Source organism: Chrysochloris asiatica, unplaced genomic scaffold (assembly GCF_000296735.1).
Source record: "Chrysochloris asiatica unplaced genomic scaffold, ChrAsi1.0 scaffold00329, whole genome shotgun sequence".
Classification (NCBI taxonomy): domain Eukaryota; kingdom Metazoa; phylum Chordata; class Mammalia; order Afrosoricida; family Chrysochloridae; genus Chrysochloris; species Chrysochloris asiatica.
In genome coordinates this window covers 1-464 of record NW_006408847.1, presented here as the reverse complement: position 1 = coordinate 464, position 464 = coordinate 1, and positions in this window count along the sequence as shown.

The window sequence follows — 464 nt, the reverse complement described above, 5'->3', positions numbered from 1 at the left end:
GATGGTTCAACATTAGAAAAGCAATCAATGTAATCCACCACATAAATAAGAAAAAGGAAAACAACCACATGACAATATCGATTGATGCAGAAAAGGCATTTGACAAAATCCAACATCCATTCATGATAAAAACACTCAACGAAGTAGGAATTGAAGAGAAATTCCTCAACATAATCAAGATCATATTACAAAACCAAGAGCCTACATCACTCTTAATGGAGAGAAACTGAAAACCTTCTTTCTGTGAACAGGAACCAGACAAGGATGCCCTTTGTCACCACTCCTATTCAATATTGTTTTGGAATTCTTAGCCAGAGCTCTACGGCATGAATGGAAAATTAAAGGCATCCAAATTGGCAAAGATGAAATAAAACCCTCTCTATTTGCAGACAATATGATCCTACACATAGAAAAACCCAAAGACTCAGTAAAAGACATCATTTGAAGATTCAGCAAAGTGGCAG